Raw genomic sequence first — 17,567 nt, forward strand, 5'->3', positions numbered from 1 at the left:
CTGAGTTAGGCTACTGGCCTGTTGTTTTAAATAGTACAATGATCAATAGTTTTTGTAATCAGTCCTTTTTTTAGATGTAGTTTAGTCCAGAGGGGATGTGTAAGTATTTAATTGTTACAAACTTGGTCATTAACCATGTGTTTTCACTAACAAAATGTTTTTTATTTGTTTGCAAATTTATAATTTTAACTTGTTGTTGTTGTTTATCTCTTCGAGATGGATCCAATATTCAAAAGGAGACCCGATGGGTGCATGATTTTGAATGACTCTCAAGAGGCGACACGGTTCAGGAGGGAAAATGAAGGTAGACCTGGGGCCCTTCCTATCATAATACCAAATACATAACCAAAATCTTTGCACATTCTGTTAAATCGTTACACCAAGCGGAAAAAGAACCAGGAGGTACTTTAGCTGTAACAAGGTATCCTCCACCCTGATGCACGACTGGTCCTGTACACCTTCTAGTCTTTCCACGCCTCTTTCCACGCCAGAGGGCACCTCCCCGTAGAGCAGGGCGGTAAACCGAAAATTTACCGGTACCGAAATTCTTTACGATGACAGACGTCATTTTGACCATGACGGTAAATTCGGTAATTTAATAAAACAAAAAAATATAGTCTTTTCATCCCGCTTTGACTGTGTTGTTCAGCTATGTTCATTCCCCTTTAAGAAAGCAGACAGTGTGTTTATGTATGGAATCACGTGGTTATCAGGAAGCCAATCAAACGAGCCCGGTATGCTAACGCTAGCGGCTACCGCTACAAGCAAACGTGATGGAGTGTTGCTTAAGGGAGGTTCGCCAAATTTTCACCCGACATTAAATAGACTCTTGGCGGCACCCAGACGGACTTTCACCCGTTGTCCTCCCTTGTTCTCACGATTTCCAAAGAGGATGCTTTCAATGCTTTCTACTGGTAGCCAAGCCACAGGCTAGCGCTAGTGGCTAACGCTAGCGGTTAACGCTACAAATGAACGTGATGGAGTCGGATAGCGGCTCTAAACTAGTTGAAACAGCTGAACTTAATGAGTGGATTGTTCTCTGACTGCATCTAGCAATTATGCTGCGTTCCAGAAAAGTGGGATGTCGGACTTTTCCGACCTCCGAGTTGGAAAATATCATTGGAACGCCACTCGAACTGGTAGGTCCAAGTCGCGAAGTCGGAGAAAAAATAACTACCCCGACTTCCAAGTTGTTTCAATCTGACGTCACTGGACAAATTGGCGCTCATGAAAATGATAACACAATAATGAAGTAAATCAAGTTTATTTGAGATGCCATGTATTTTTTTTCTCATACAGTGAATTATCTTTATTGTGCTGTTTTTATATTGACGATCAGCAAAGGATGTAACTTAAAAAAGACAGTTTACAGTGTGGGCTATAACGCAGCCGTCGTTTTTCCTCTACTATTTGATCGCTTATAGGAAGGCAGGTTCACTGGAGCTCAAAATGTATTTGGATGGCCAAAATAAAAAACACCTCGTCGCGATCAGCCATCTTTGTTGTTTACATTTGCTTGGAACGCTTTGAGATCAGAACTGGTACCATCCAAGTGGGATAAATCCGACTTCCCACTTCTCTGGATTTCAGCATTAGTTTATCACGTTTTTGTGTATCTCTTGTCTGTGTGTGATTTCTCTGATAGCTTTTGTGATGGTAAAGCATTCAGCATAAAGTACAATTTAACAGTGAAAATTATAATATAACTGTTTAATGGCCCCAGCTATTTTTCTGTATGTGCTTAATTCTGTGTCATTAGATCAATGCAGCTTTAATGTGTGTGTGTGTATGTATTAACAAATGCACTGGGGGAAAAAAAACCCTGAAACCTTGCAGTAAACACTTGTGTTGAGTAATTATGTCACAGCAGCCATTAACAGTAAGTTGTCTTTTTGAAGTTTACTGTTCAAGCTGTAAGTAATTTGTGTTAAATATATTGAAAGCTGGTAAATAAATCAACAAGAAACGGTTAATCTGTATTTCTTGCATTGATTCAGATTTTCAAATTATATAACAGTCTGCTTGGGTGAATTTATCGTCATTTATCGTTATCGAGGTAAATCTGCTCAATTTATCGTGATACGTGCTCAAGGCCATATCGTCCAGCCCTACCTCCCCAGCACCTGGTACAGGAAGACCCGGGAGGGAACCATGGCCGCCGCATGCACCCCCTGGCCCCCACCCAACTCCTTCCCACCCCGGCCGGGCAAGGGCCGCAGCCCCGGACCGGCACCCGCGCGGCACCCCCACCCGCCCACGACACCAGCGCACGCCCGACAGGACCCCCGCACGGCCAAACGCAACCAGACAAGCCCCGGCCGAAAATCCCGGGGGCCAAGACCGGCGACGGGACGGCCCAGGGCAGGCCAACAAACTCCACCTGTAAAACTGACAGAAGAAGTGGTTTATAAAACACCATTAGATGTGTGCCAAGAACCAGTGAAGTGTATTATTTAAGCATAGTTCCTTAATTGTTCCAAGTCTGATAAGTAGTATATAGGGTGTTCCAAAAAAGTTGCATACGTTCCCCAGCAGCTGGAAACCAAATTGTCTATGGGTTTCTTTGTACATTAAACCCATTGACCGACTAAACTGTGGAGGAAGAAAAATTATTTATTACATGCTGCTGGGAGTGTATAAAACAGTTCGGATTTAAACATGTCCAGTTTCCAGCTGCAAAAGGATGCATACGACTTTTCTGGACACCCTGCATACATCAATTTATGTAAACATTTTTATTATTTTTGTGGCATTCCTTTGCAGGCGGGAGAGAATCCTTATTCTATGTTCATCATTCTTGCAATCGTTTCCCACTTTTGTTCGTATTTGTCCGTTTGGCAGATATTTTCTCTAATGTTATATATTCAATGATTAGATTTAGCCACTGGTTCATGCTAATGATTTGTTTGTTTTTCCAATTCAACAATATTATTTTTTTGGCTATCGTTAAACTTGCGAGTAGTGGACGGGTTTGATGGGTAGAGATACTCACTGTATTCAGATCGCCAAGCGGACAAAGAGTTGGAGATAATGGAATCCTGCATTTCAATAGGGAAGAGAGTTTCTTCGTTACCTGTGACCAAAACTCTCGCACTGATTTACATTGCCAAAGAGCATGAAAGTATATGTCTGAAGAATCTTCGTTGCAGCTTGTGCATTTATCTGATTGGGAGCACCCCATTTTGTACATTTTAGATTGAGTAATATGTCATCTGTGCAGTATTTTGAACTGTATAAGCTGAAGGTTCTTATTCTTTGACATTATAAATGTATTTTTACAGATGTTGAACCAATAGTTATTATCTAATGTTACCGAAAGTTCGTTATTCCATTTTTCGATTGGTAGAAAAGTAGAGTTGTTACATGAGAGGGCTTTATAGACTTTTGAAAGTATTTTTTTTTTTGTTGAGGGTGGATATTTATTATTTTATTTACAAAAGGTGGTGGGTCTAACGTACCCGTTAGTGATGGCAATTTGCTTCTGATGGCTGCCCCGATTTTATTGTATTGAAGGAAATTGACCCCTTTGATCTGGAAATTTTGTAGTATTTTTTCATATGACATGAATGTTTTATCTTTAAACAAACTGGTTTATTCCCGTATCATCCCATGTGCTGAAATAAATAGGAATTTTATTAACTCCAAAGTCTGGGTTGTGCCAGATTGGTGAAAATTTACACGGGGCTTGTTGTGATTGCGCAATTTCCATACCTCTCCACCAGGCTTTCAAGGTACAGTATATGCTATCATTGGGTTTTTGAAGCAGCTATGGTGCTTAATACTAGAGCTAATAAAGGGGAGGTTTGCCAGTTGTATTTGGTTGCAGTCTATTTGCTCTAATTCTAGCCATGACTGTTGTTCAGTGTTAAGATATAACCACCGAATAAGATATTGAATTTGATTTGCTATAAAATAGTGTTGGAAATCAGGGGCCTCTAGACCCCCCTCTGGTTTATTTCTTTGCAATTTTGCAAGGCTAATTCTGTTTTTCTTGTTCTTAAAGTAGAATTTTATGACGGCTGAGTCTAGGTCTTCAAACCATTTTTGAGTGGGTTTAAAGGGGATCATTGAGAACAAATAGTTTATTTGTGGTAATACTTTCATTTTGACTGTTGCTATCCGGCCCAAAAGTGAGATGGGTAGATTATTCCAGTGTGTTAAATCTTCACATATTTTTGCAAAGAGGGGTGTATGGTTTAGTTTAGTTAATTCTGTAAGTTTTGATGAAATGTTGATTCCAAGATACTTTATATTCCCTATTGGAATATTGTGATTTAGATTTTGATCTGCAGAATTCCATGAGTTTGTTGATAAGGGCATTATGATTGATTTTGACCAATTTATAGCATAATCTGATATTTGTGAAAATGTTTTTATTAGTTCAAAAGTCTAATTTAGGGAAGATTCTGATCTTTCTACATATAATAGTATATCGTCTGCGTATAAGTTAATTTTGTGTTCTGATGTTTGCGAGCAGATCCCTTTGATTTTAGTGTTTTGTCGTATTGCAATTGCTAATAGTTCAATAAATAGAGCGAATAATAGGGGTGAGAGTGGACAGCCTTGTCGAGTTCCCCTTTGAAGACAGAAACTTTGTGAAATGACCCCGTTTGTGTTGACAGTGTCTTTTGGGGCGTTGTAGAATATTTTTATCCAACGGATAAATGGCTCACCGAAGCCAATTTTTTCCAAAATTTTGAAGAGAAAAATCCAGTTGACTGTCAAATGCTTTTTCTGCGTCCAGAGAGAGGATAATTGCTTTCTGTTTATAATTCTGTGCAATATTAATAAGATTTAACAAGCGTCGTATATTGTTTGTAGAGTTACGTCCTTTAATAAAGCCGGTCTGGTCTTCATGAATTATAGTGGGAAGAGTTTTTTCTAATCTAGTAGCTAAAGCCTTTGCAATAATTTTAATATCTGTATTCATTAAGGATATTGGTCTATAGTTTGCCGGTTGGGTTAAGTCTTTCCCTGCTTTTGGCAGTAGTTTGATTACTGCAGTGTTCATGTTGTCTCTAATTTAACCCTTGGCACTGATTTCTTGAACCATTCTATAGAAAAGTGGTGCCAGCATATTCCAAAAGTGTTTAAGATATGATGTCGAGAACCCGTCGGGCCGCGGTGCGCGACCTGTTGGCATGTCCTTTACGGCATTCCATAATTCAGCGAGGGTAATTGGGGTATCTAGCAATTGTTGGCTTTCTAAGGTTATTTGGGGGATGTCAAGTTATGTTATCCCCAGACTAAGAAGTGTTATGGCTCCCTCATCTTCACCTGCACATCCTGCTGCACACCTGTGACCAATCTCCACATTTGCCTCCACTCTGAAATGGATTGTCTGCCGCTATAAAAGACTGGTCTGCACATCATTCGATGCCAGAGCTTCACCTAACCACGTATGGTAACTTACAGTCCACTGTACCGACAAACTTTGTGACTTATTTATTCTACTTTCTCCACAACAACACCAAACCTACTTTTCCTTCCAGCACAGTCAGGAAATCTGTAGGGCCAGCACCGCTTCTCTCCAGTTTTGCCTTTGTTGAATAAATACACCCTCGGGCTGCTTCTGAATACAGACTTCTCATTGCTGTGCATTTGGGTAAACCTTAACAAGACGTTACTTTCAGTTATATTTTATTTATTTATTTTGACAAATGTTGAGTGCTCTTAAGACAAATGTTTATTTTTTGCATTCCTGGATAGTTAAGAGATTATAAACTCGTTTATATTTATTGTGTATCTTAATATGATTGAAGTTTATGTTCAAATATTGTAATTTAAATTTGATAAAAAGAGATCCATATATTCTGGAAGTTCTCAAAATGTTTAATCCTTTTTGAATACAAAGATTTGAATGGAATGGTGTATCACATGAACCAATACACATGAAAGTAAGTATAAGTCAATACAGATTTATTCTGCATTGATCATTTAGCCTTTCAATTAATTAGGTTCATATTTGTGAGAAATGTAGCCCTGATGCCCGTTCAACTAATCTGTTTGGTCATATTAATGTCCGGTCCTCAGCAAAAAATGTTCATGCAGGTTATGCTTTCCCTGCCAATGTTGAGACAAAACCTACGCCCTTGTAATATACACATTTTGATTAAAATGTTTTCTTGTTTACTTCATTGTCATCTAGTTGTTGTTTTGCACGTTTTTACAACAACATATATGGCCCAAAGTGCTTTGAAAATGAAAAAAAAAAATGCGGGGAGGGAAAATAATTTAAAACAGCAATAATAAAATACATGATACCATGAAATAAACACTACTAATAAATAATGCATGGAAACAGTCATTGTGAGTTTAAAGGTAGATTATTAGGTGATAAACACAGTTTTTTCTTTATCTCTCATTATGTAATTTTCCAGTGGTTACAGTTGCTTAATTACATAGAGGAGGACGACCGGGAAACGGCGCCTAATCGTCAGGGTTCATTCTGTGGAATGCCAGCGCCCAGCGTTGTTGCCAACGAGACGCGTGCTGCGCCCGGAGGCGCACAGCAGTGACATAACGAAATAGCTCAGCCCGTGTGATTGGCTGTTTTAGAAGGAGACGTCTGATTGGCTGCAGACAGGCTCATTTTAGAAAAATGCATGTGTTCTTCCCGGCTGAGCGAGCGGAGTGTCAAAACGATCAACACACTCGTAGGTAGGGATGGGAATTGATAGGATTTTTACGATTCCGATTCCATTATCGATATTGCTTAACGATTCGATTCTTTATCGATTCTCTTATCGATCCTAATTTGGGGAAAAAGAAGAACAAACGTTTTGATTGGCATCGAGTTTGTTTAATCACAAGTCAAAACCTTACAAACTCACAACGACGTCACAAGAAGCCCAAAGCCTCAATATTAACTGTGGCAATAAGTGGCAAATGCACAAGAATGTGTAACATTTTACTGAAACATTTTTCTAATAGAAATAAAAAATATTGGTATATATTGGCATATAGGTCGTTGGTCTGCCGTTAGCAATATGTGTTACACTTGCAGGGGTCCCCAAACTTTTTCCAGTGAGGGCCGCATAACTTTTCCCTTCTCTGATGAGGGGCCGGGGTCAGTTTGTAACAGAAAAAGTGTGACGATTGCAGGAGTGCCTAAATGTAAAAAATTATTGTTTTTCAGAACGCCACAATCAAATAACCCTTTCTGGATATTTCACGGAACAAAAGTAAATAAAATAAAAATAATGATTAATACTAATAACACTATTAATCAAATAGATAATAACCAAATATCCCTCTCTGAGTTCTTCACAGAAAAAGGCCAGAAAATAAATAACACTATTAGGAAAGAAAAAAAAAAGCTCTCTGGTATTGTTCAGGAGGCCGGACCAAATGTCGGGGTGGGCCGTGTTCGGCCCGCGGGCCGCAGTTTGGGGACCCCTGTTAAAGTGTATTATTTACCAGTATATTGAAATGCATGCCTTTTAGTATATAAGTATAACACCATTTACCATTTTTATGGTGCTTCCACGCTCAAGTGAGGGCGCCCTTGCGCTTCCTCACGCGAAGAAGAACGCGCTCACGTGAAGGAGAAGAAATGCCGCAACCAAGCGAGTTAGTGAGAGAGGGAAGCACTGCAACGACCCTACGTTCTTTGTTAATGCTTGTAAAATATCTACAGAGGCAACATCTGTATGTATCATCTTTTGTGTTGTTGTTGTGTGTTTCCACTCGCTGTCGGACACTTAAATCCAGTTGTGTAGTGGTTTGGGCTAGCAAACGCATGCTAACTGTTTTGTTATTACTGAATTAGAAGCTAATCATCGCTGATTTACGTTGATGCAAACCTGTTTTTTATTGGGGACGAAATTGATTTGTTTCATTTCTATTTTCAGTTTCACTCTTCAAGTGATGGTTGAATAAAGAAATTATATTAACGTCTTCTGTATCGTCATTTCGGAGTTTAGCTAGCTGTACAGCTGTCTCGGTGAGGACAGTGCAGTCCATTCCCTCCCAATGCAGTTATCTCCACCTTCCCTCCCGATGCAGTTATCTCCACCTTGCAATGATTGCAAGTCGTTTTGTTGTAATTTTTCCTCGTGAAGTGAAGACACACTTTCGAGTGTTTGAACCTACGTGCTGTCATTGTTATGTTTACGGCTGTAATGCTCGTGCTTCGTGCTAAACCATCGTAACCTTTCATTTTCACCCTCTTTCCTGGTGAAGTGTAGCCAAACTTTGGAGCGGGTGGTTCTTGGCGCCATGCTGGTTTGATGCGTTTGGACAACAGGACAGTCACGACGCAATATGCGTCTTCAGGACTCGTTAAAGGGATCGTTAAGGCTTTTTCATTGTGATGTCGAGGCCTCGAAACACTAGGAACCGGTTCCGAATTGGAATCGGATTTCAATTCCCATCCCTACTCGTAGGTGGGAATTTGAAATTGGAAGCATGTTATAAATGCATGTGAAACAATTCACACACACTTTTGACGAATAAGTTGTGTATAAGTTATCAATAAGTTATGAGACTGATCTAGTCCCATATTTTAGCTCATTTGAGGGAAGATGCTGCTGGAAGCAATTCACATAGCTGAACTTCAAGATGTGGACATACACGAACTAGTATGGGGGAGGGGGGGGGGGCACTGGATTTTGCCACGACTCTAACTAAAGTACTCTCATATATATCCAATGAGGCACTAAAAATGTACTCTGATGTGGCTAATATGACTGTTGTTTAGCCTATTTTCAAGTATTATTAAAAACATGAGATATGTGAGATACACAATTTACCTCTATCTTTATTTGTGAGTATTGGCAGGTGACCGGTGTTTTGACTTGTGAGCACGACTTTGCAAGCTGTGACTGCAACACCCACATCAAGGAGTAAGAAGATCATGGCTGTCCAAACCTGTTCTCAAGGGCCGCTGTGGGTCCTGGTTTTTGTTCCTACCAATCAAGTACAGACAGTTTAACCAAAGAAGTTCGTGATAAAACAAGCAGCACCTGACTGCAATCAACTGATTACACTTGTGAGACACCAGATTGGTGAAAAGTTGTCCTCATGATGGGTTTGAACAAAAACCCGCACCCACTGCGGCCCTATGTGGAATAGTTTGGACACCACTGAAGTAGATGATTGTTTGGAGCATGATGGAAGTTCAAAGCGAAATAAGAAACTTTCCAACTCTAATGACCTTGATAAAGAGTAAAACAATTGATAGTGCAAAGTAGACAACCTAATCAGACAGCATGTCAGATCTGGTAAGCTACAGCAAGAATTTCTTTCTCGTGTTCTTTTTTCCTGATATTGGCATCAGTCCTCTGCTGCTTATCCATGATCACGATGCCCGGTTGGTTGGCCACGACCACCTTATCAGTCTGTCCCACAGGATCTTAGCCCTCTTTTTCCCACCACCTTGGGAGAGTGTATGATATACATGCATATTACATTTTTGCATCAAGAGAAAATACTTTTATATTTTACTTGTAAAATTTAAAGCAGGTACTTTTGTAGTTTTACGTGGTCCATGTCACGTGGATAATTATATATCATACGTACTCATTACTGAAGTACTCGGGTAATTGTTACTAAAGTACTCGAATACTCGTTACATCCTTACTCGAGTACTCGTTGCTCGCGTACTTGTTACTTCATTACTCGAGTACTCATTACTTGAGTACTCGTTACTTCATTACTCGAGTACTTGAGTGCTCGAGTACTCGTTGCTCGTACTTAATTATGTCGAGCACAGACCATACAAGCCCCGCAAAAATTTCGTGAAAACGGATTAAATCCATAAGTAGTACTATACTTCTATAGACCCTACCCACGTGACGTCACAACTCTGCTCTCCTGACTGGTGCCGCCCACTTGTCCGTCAACACATCGTGTTGACCTGTTACGGCTGCGTACATTCCTCCTATTTACGGCGTGTTTTTCTGCTCGTTAACATTAATAATCAAAATGGTGAAGGCGTGTGTGGCGGTCGGTTGCAATAACAGAGAAGATAGACGGAGAGACTTGAAGTTCTACCGGATTCCGAGAGACACGGAGAGGAGAGAGCGAGATGGGCTGCTGCAATTCGACAAGAAAACTGGGCTCCAAACGATTACCACAGATTATGTAGTAGTCATTTTATATCTGGTAAGATGCATTTAATATATATTTAGAGGGTTTTGGGCTGACAACCACAATTAAGATCATTGCTAGGCTAATCGCCGACAACATACACGTATGTATGTCGTGAGAGTGCTATCTCTAAACCATATAAACATTAAAAGCCCTAGCTCCATTGACAAATGACATGAAACACATTAGACTTGACAGTGGATGTTAGCAAGAAGAAAAGATTTTGAATTGAAAATTTCGTAACTCACCTTCCGAGCACAAGATTCCTGCCGAATTTTCGTGTACGAGGACCTGTTTCACCCAACCAGCAACGTAGCATTTATAAGCCTCCAAGCTCTTAAAAGTTTTTCAAACTTTCGTGAGAATAGGCTGATTTTGTGTGGACAAGATAGTTGTAAATATCAGGGTCAGGCAGAGACGGCGAAGGCAGTCGGTCAAAAATCATCGATTTAGGCATCAAATATGGATCTGGCGACTGTATAGAACGAAGCTTTTCCACATAACGCCTTTTATGCAACACATCCAGTGAGTTTACGGCATCAGAAAGCACCGGGTCTTCCATGAAATGCATTTTAAATTCCTCGATCAATTGAAACCAATGCTAATACAGAGACAAAATGACGGACAAGTGGGCGGAACCATACAGCGAGCACGTGGTTTTATGATGTAGGTGGGTAGGGTCTATCGTACCCCGACCATTCCCGCTGTTGAGACATGGCTAGGCCCATGGCTCAATATAGCAGCCCATTTAAAAAGACTTCTAGGCAAAATAGGCTTACCGTCAGTGCTCACATAAATCCCATCACGCAAGGTTGCCCCATGCTTGTTCCATAAGTTGTGTTCTTGCATTGAGATCATTTCACAAGCTATCATGGGGCAAGCGATCAAGTGTGCAATCGGCAACGCCCAACAACGGTTGAGCAGCTTCTGCCTTGGTAACTGAACTGCATTTAACAAGTCAACCAATAATTTTGCATGTGTGACAGATTTACTTGTAGCTGTTATCATTCCCCTGTTTTTCCAATACTGTGCAAAAACATGGCAAGTAGAGAAAGCACACTGACTATCAGTATAAATTGTAACTTCCTTATCACGCATGATTTTGCAAAAGCCTGTGTAAGGTCGAAAAGTTCAGCTGCCTGAGCGGAGAAATGTGAAGGGAGAGGTTCCGCTTGTAACACTGTTTCAGTGGTCACCACGGCATAACCAGATTCTGTTTTGGCAAATTCATTTTTCCGTGACAAACCATCAACGAAAATAACTTCTCCATTTGTTAAGGGCTGGTCACTTAAATCAGGTCTGCATTTTGTAGATTGTTCGGCCACTGCCTGACAATTGCGCAAGATGTGGCTGGGACAACAAAATGTAAACACCATGTTTGTTTGTAACAATAATGCAGCCACAGCAGGAGGAACTTTAAGAGTCAGAGAGTGGAAAAGTACAATTGAGGAACTACTTTTCACACTTGCAGAGGCCGCCACCACAGCCCTGACGCAACGGGGAAGTGCGCCTGCAACCCTATCAAGCCTTGAAGAATAGTAGGCAATAGGCCTTAATTTGTCTCCATGTTGCTGTGTTAAAACAGAAGTCATGTATTCACCTTTGCAATCAACCATTTGGACAAAAGGTTTAGAATAATAAGGCAAGGCCAACGCGGCACAAGATACCAAAGCTTGTTTAATTTGAGAAAAGGCATTTTCTGCCTCTGTTGTCCATGTCAAAGGTGAAGACATTTTTAATGTCGGTGCGTACATGATTTTAGCAAGGGGGTTTGTGATTTCAGCATAGTTAGGAATCCACGATCTACAGTAGAGGTCACGGAACCGCGGACCTCGGTCCGGTTTCGGACCCCCAAGCCGTCTGGACCGGATCTCAAGCTGTCCGGACTAATACACGTTGCAACAACAAAAATCATTTTTTTCTGCGGGTTTACAGAGCGGAGGGTGTCAACAAAAAAAACCTTAGCGGTGACGCGCGTGAGCCAGCCAATGGGAATGAAGCATTTGAAAGTTATTTTCAGAACAGCATGTCTTACACTCGCTTTGCAGACTCCGCGGAGTAACAGCCAAAAACTGAGCCGAATGAAGCTAGAGAAAAGGCGAAAAGGTACGGCAAATGGTGTGCTCAAAACGACACAAGGTTCATGCAGAAAACAGTGTTTAAGGAGGAGTAGACAAACACATTTTTGTTCATTTTACCTGGTGGCAGCACATGCCTCATCTGTTCAGAGACGGTGTTCTGCCAAAATCTGCTACATCGGCGAAACGTCCTACATTACTCGAATTTGACACTCAAAGTACTACTGTGCGCGCTAAACTTGTTTTGTTTGGATGCACGCAAGCAGAACGTACTAAAAATGCCTTAAAAAATACTTAAATGCACTTATACCAAATAAGGACGGTTTAAATACGCTACGTGACTAATGTGGTCAACTGCTTCAAAGCTAACACATAAAAACACAATGGTTAAAAGTATGAGAGGGTAATACATGCAAAAAGTATTTTTGAGGCAATGAAAAGGTTCTAAAAAACTAAATAAAAACAAAATAGTGAGTACTCGCCGCTTCTGACCGATGTGCGCACGCGTTCGGATGCTTGCGCAAGCGCGCTGAGCGTTGTGTAGACGTTTCGCCGCTTAGTAAGGAATGGCCGAACAACGGTAGCGCTTGTAAAAAGCAACAATTTGAAAAGCCACTATGAGACGAAGCACGTAGCTTTTTCGCAAAGTTTCTCTATGAACTCTGCCATCCGTTCTCAAAAAATAGCGGAATTAAGGGCTCAATATGATCGCTTTATTATTTATTACTAATTATTTATTATTAAATATTATTTATTACGAACTTTAAATTTATTTTTTACATTTTATTTACATTTTTGAATGTTGTAATTATCAGCATGGCCACGTAAAGATTCGTTTGTATTTTTTGGAAAAAAAGCATTAAAAATATTTCCGGACCCGAGATTGTTGTAATTTTTTAATTTCGGACCCAGAGGATTTTTAATTCATGACCCCTGATCTACAGTAATTGGTGAGGCCCAAAAAGGACATAATTTTTCGCTTAGTAAGCGGTTTTGGAGCTTGCAACACGGCCATGTTCATATCTTTTAGGATCGTTCCGCCATCCATCCATCCATTATCTTCCGCTTAGTCCGGGGTCGGGTCGCGGGGGCAGCAGCTTTAGCAGGGAAGCCCAGACTTCCCTCTCCCCAGCCACTTCAGCCAGCTCCTCCGGCGGGATTCCAAGGCGTTCCCAGGCCAGCCGAGCGACATAGTCTCTCCAGCGTGTCCTGGGTCGACCCCGGGGCCTCCTACCGGTGGGACATGCCCGGAACACCTCTCCAGGGAGGCGTCCAGGAGGCATCCGAACCAAATGCCCGAGCCACCTCAACTGGCTCCTCTCAACGTGGAGGAGTAGCGGCTCGACACCAAGCCCCTCCCGGATGACCGAGCTTCTCACCCTATCTCTAAGGGAGAGCCCGGACACCCTGCGGAGGAAACTCATTTCGGCCGCTTGTATCCGGGATCTTGTTCTTTCGGTCACGACCCACAGCTCGTGACCATAGGTGAGGGTAGGAACGTAGATCGACCGGTAAATCGAGAGCCCAGCCTTTTGGCTCAGCTCCTTCTTCACCACAACGGACCGGCACAGAGTCCACATCACTGCAGACGCTGCACCGATCCGCCTGTCAATCTCCCGCTCCCTCCTACCCTCACTCGTGAACAAGACCCCAAGATACTTGAACTCCTCCACTTGGGGCAGGATCTCATCCCCGACCCGGAGAGGGCACTCCACCCTTTTCCGGCTGAGGACCATGGTCTCGGATTTGGAGGTGCTGATCTTCATCCCAACCGCTTCACACTCGGCCGCGAACCGCCCCAGTGAGAGTTGGAGGTCACGGCTTGATGAAGCCAACAGCACCACATCATCTGCAAAAAGCAGAGATGCAATGCTGAGGCCACCAAACCGGACACCCTCAACGCTTCGGCTGCGCCTAGAAATTCTGTCCATAAAAATTATGAACAGAATCGGTGACAAAGGGCATCCTTGGCGGAGTCCAATCCTCACTGGGAACGAATTCGACTTACTGCCGGCAATGCGGACCAGACTCTGACACCGGTCGTACAGGGACCGAACAGCCCTTACCAGGGGGCTCGGTACCCCGTACTCCCGGAGCACCCTCCACAGGACTCCCCTAGGCACACGGTCAAACGCCTTCTCCAAATCCACAAAACACATGTGGACTGGTTGGGCGAACTCCCATGCACCCTCGAGGACCCTGCCGAGGGTGTAGAGCTGGTCCACTGTTCCACGGCCGGGACGAAAACCACACCGATCCCTCTATAATTGGAACACACTCTCCGGTCCCCCTTTTTAAAAAGGGGGACCACCACCCCGGTCTGCCAATCCAGAGGCACTGTCCCCGATGTCCACGCAATGTTGTAGAGGCGTGTCAGCCATGACAGCCCCACAACATCCAGAGCCTTTAGGTACTCCGGGCGGATCTCATCTACCCCTGGGGCCTTGCCACCGAGGAGCTTACCAACCGCCTCAGTGATTTCAACCCCAGAGATCGAAGAGCCCACCTCAGAGTCCCCAGACTCTGCTCCCTCAAAGGAAGGCGTGTCGGTGGAATTGAGGAGGGCTTCGAAGTATTCTCCCCACCTACTCACGACGTCCCGAGTCGAGGTCAGCAGTACACCATCTTCACTATACACAGTGTTAATGGTGCACTGCTTTCCTCTCCTCAGACGCCGGATGGTGGACCAGAATTTCCTGGAAGCTGTCCGAAAGTCGTTTTCCATGGCCTCGCCGAACTCCTCCCATGTCCGAGTTTTTGCCTCGGCTACCGCTGAAGCCGCAGTCCGCTTGGCCAGCCGGTACCTGTCAGCTGCCTCCGGAGTCCCACAGCCAAAAAGGCCTGATAGGCCTCCTTCTTCAGCTTGACGGCATCCCTTACCGCTGGTGTCCACCAGCGGGTTCGGGGATTGCCGCCACGACAGGCACCAACCACCTTACGGCCACAGCTCCGATCGGCCGCCTCAACAATGGAGGTGCGGAACATGGCCCACTCGGACTCAATGTCCCTCACCTCCCCCGGGACAAGGGAGAAGTTCTGCCGGAGGTGGGTGTTGAAACTCTTTCTGACAGGGGATTCTGCCAGACGTTCCCAGCAGACCCTCACAATACGTTTGGGCCTGCCAGGTCTGGCCAGCAACTTCCCCCACCATCGGAGCCAACACACCACCAGGTGGTGATCAGTTGACAGCTCCGCCCCTCTCTTCACCCGAGTGTCCAAAACATGTGGCCGCAAGTCCGGTGACACGATTACAAAGTCGATCATTGAACTGCGGCCTAGGGTGTCCTGGTGCCAAGTGCACATGTGGACATCCCTATGTTTGAACATGGTGTTCGTTATGGACAAACCGTGACGAGCACAGAAGTCCAATAACAGAACACCACTCGGGTTCTGATCGGGGGGGCCGTTCCTCCCAATCACGCCCCTCCAAGTCTCACTGTCATTGCCCACGTGAGCGTTGAAGTCCCCCAGTAGAACGAGGGAGTCCCCAGAGGGGGCGCTCTCCAGCACACCCTCCAAGGACTCCAAAAAGGGTGGGTATTCTGAGCTGCTGTTCGGTGCATAAGCGCAAACAACAGTCAGAACCCGTCCCCCCACCCGAAGGCGGAGGGAGGCTACTCTCTCGTCCACGGGGGTAAACCCCAACGTACAGGCACCAAGCCGGGGGGGCAATAAGTATGCCCACACCTGCTCGGCGCCTCTCACCGTGGGCAACTCCAGAATGGAAGAGAGTCCAACCCCTCTCGAGAGGATTGGTATCAAAACCCAAGCTGTGTGTGGAGGAGAGTCCGACTATATCTAGTCGGAACTTCTCTGCCTCACCCACCAGCTCAGGCTCCTTCCCTGCCAGAGAGGTGACATTCCATGTCCCAAGAGTTAGCTTCTGCAGCTGGGGGTTGGACCGCCAAGGCCCCCCGCCTTTGGCTGCCGCCCAACTCTCTACGCACCCGTAGTGCGTGGTGCTTATGCACCAAACAGCAGTTCAGGGTACCCACCCTTTTTGGAGTCCTTGGAGGGTGTGCTAGAGAGTGCCCCCCCTGGGGACTCCCTTGTTCTGCTGGAGGACTTCAATGCTCATGTGGGCAATGACAGTGAGACCTGGAGGGGCGTGATTGGGAGGAACGGCCCCCCCGATCAGAACCCGAGCGGTGTTCTGTTATTGGACTTCTGTGCTCGTCACGGATTGTCCATAACGAACACCATGTTCAAACATAAGGGTGTCCATATGTGCACTTGGCACCAGGACACCCTAGGCCGCAGTTCGATGATCGACTTTGTGATCGTGTCATCGGACTTGCGGCCGCATGTTTTGGACACTCGGGTGAAGAGAGGGGCGGAGCTGTCAACTGATCACCACCTGGTGGTGTGTCGGCTCAGATGGTGGGGGAAGATGCTGGTCAGACCTGGCAGGCCCAAACGTATTGTGAGGGTCTGCTGGGAACGTTTGGCAGAATCCCCTGTCAGAAAGAGCTTCAACACCCACCTCCGGCAGAACTTCTCCCTTGTCCCGGGGGAGGTGGGGGACATTGAGTCCGAGTGGACCATGTTCCGCACCTCCATTGTTGAGGCAGCCGATCGGAGCTGTGGTCGTAAGGTTGTTGGTGCCTGTCGTGGCGGCAATCCCCGAATCCGCTGGTGGACACCAGCGGTACGGGATGCCGTCAAGCTGAAAAAGGAGGCCTTTTGGGTCTTTTTGGCCTGTGGGACTCTGGAGGCAGCTGACAGGTACCGGCTGGCCAAGCGGACTGCGGCTTCGGCGGTCGCCGAGGCAAAAACTCGGACATGGGAGGAGTTCGGCGAGGCCATGGAAAACAACTTCCGGACGGCTTCGAGGAAATTCTGGTTCACCATCAGGCGTCTGAGGAGAGGAAAGCAGTGCACCATTAACACTGTGTATAGTGAAGATGGTGTACTGCTGACCTCGACTCGGGACGTCGTGAGTCGGTGGGGAGAATACTTCGAAGCCCTCCTCAATTCCACCGACACGCCTTCCTTTGAGGAAGCAGAGTCTGGGGACTCTGAGGTGGGCTCTTCAATCTCGGGTTGAAGTCACTGAGGCGGTTGGTAAGCTCCTCGGTGGCAAGGCCCCGGGGGTAGATGAGATCCGCCCGGAGTTCCTAAAGGCTCTGGATGTTGTAGGGCTGTCATGGCTGACACGCCTCTACAACATCGCGTGGACATCGGGGACAGTGCCTCTGGATTGGCAGACCGGGGTGGTGGTCCCCCTTTTTAATTAAAAAGGGGGACCCGGAGGGTGTGTTCCAATTATAGAGGGATCACACTCCTCAGCCACCCCGGTAAAGTCTATTCAGGGGTGCTGGAGAGGAGAGTCCGTCGGGAAGTCGAATCTCGGATTCAAGAGGAGCAGTGTGGTTTTCGTCCTGGCCCTGGAACAGT

This window comes from Corythoichthys intestinalis, chromosome 13, assembly GCF_030265065.1.
Source record: "Corythoichthys intestinalis isolate RoL2023-P3 chromosome 13, ASM3026506v1, whole genome shotgun sequence".
Taxonomy (NCBI): domain Eukaryota; kingdom Metazoa; phylum Chordata; class Actinopteri; order Syngnathiformes; family Syngnathidae; genus Corythoichthys; species Corythoichthys intestinalis.